The sequence below is a fragment of the Rhipicephalus sanguineus genome, chromosome 1, assembly GCF_013339695.2.
Source record: "Rhipicephalus sanguineus isolate Rsan-2018 chromosome 1, BIME_Rsan_1.4, whole genome shotgun sequence".
NCBI classification, from domain to species: domain Eukaryota; kingdom Metazoa; phylum Arthropoda; class Arachnida; order Ixodida; family Ixodidae; genus Rhipicephalus; species Rhipicephalus sanguineus.
In genome coordinates this window covers 326,107,037-326,107,840 of record NC_051176.1, presented here as the reverse complement: position 1 = coordinate 326,107,840, position 804 = coordinate 326,107,037, and positions in this window count along the sequence as shown.

Sequence of the window (804 nt, the reverse complement as noted above, 5' to 3'; positions counted from 1 at the left end):
TCAACCACGCAACGCTTATCTCTTGGTGAGCCGGCTGGATTGGCTCTGAAACATTTGCCGTAAAAGAAAAAAAAACATCCCATCGAGCAACGGATGAACGAGCACAGCGAAAGATCTCTTGATTGCGCACCTTCAACCACGCAACGCTTATCTCTTGAAGCCGGCTGGATTGCTCAGAACATTTGATGTAACATTGAAAAATATCCTATCGAGCAACGGATGAACGAGCATAGCGAAGATCTTCTAGATTGCGCACGTTCAACTAGCAATGCTTATCTCTTGGGAGTCGTCTGGATTGGTCATCATTGCTAAAATGGAAAAAAATCCCATCGGCAACTTGACACAGCATAGCGAAAGACCTTGTTGATTGCGAACCTTCAACACCACGGTTTATCTCTTGGTGAGGCCCGGCTGGATTGCTCAGAAACCTTTGCCGTAAATGGAAAAAAATTCCCATCGAGCAACTGGATAACGAGCACAGCGAAAGATCTCTAGATTGCGCACCTTCAACCACGCACGGTTATCTCTTGGGAGGCCGCTGGATTGCTCAGAATCATTTGCCGTAAAATAGAAACCAAAACCCAGAGCAACTGAATGAACGACGCATAGCGAAGGAGCTTCGAGATTGCGCACCTTCAACCACGCAAACGTTTATCTCTTGGTGAGGCCGGCTGGATATCTCAGAAACATTTGCCGTAAAAGAAAAAAAAACATCCCATTGAGCATCTGGATGAACGAGCACAGCGAAAGATCTTCTTGACTGCGCACCTTCAACCACGCAACGCTTATCTCTCGGGGAGGCCG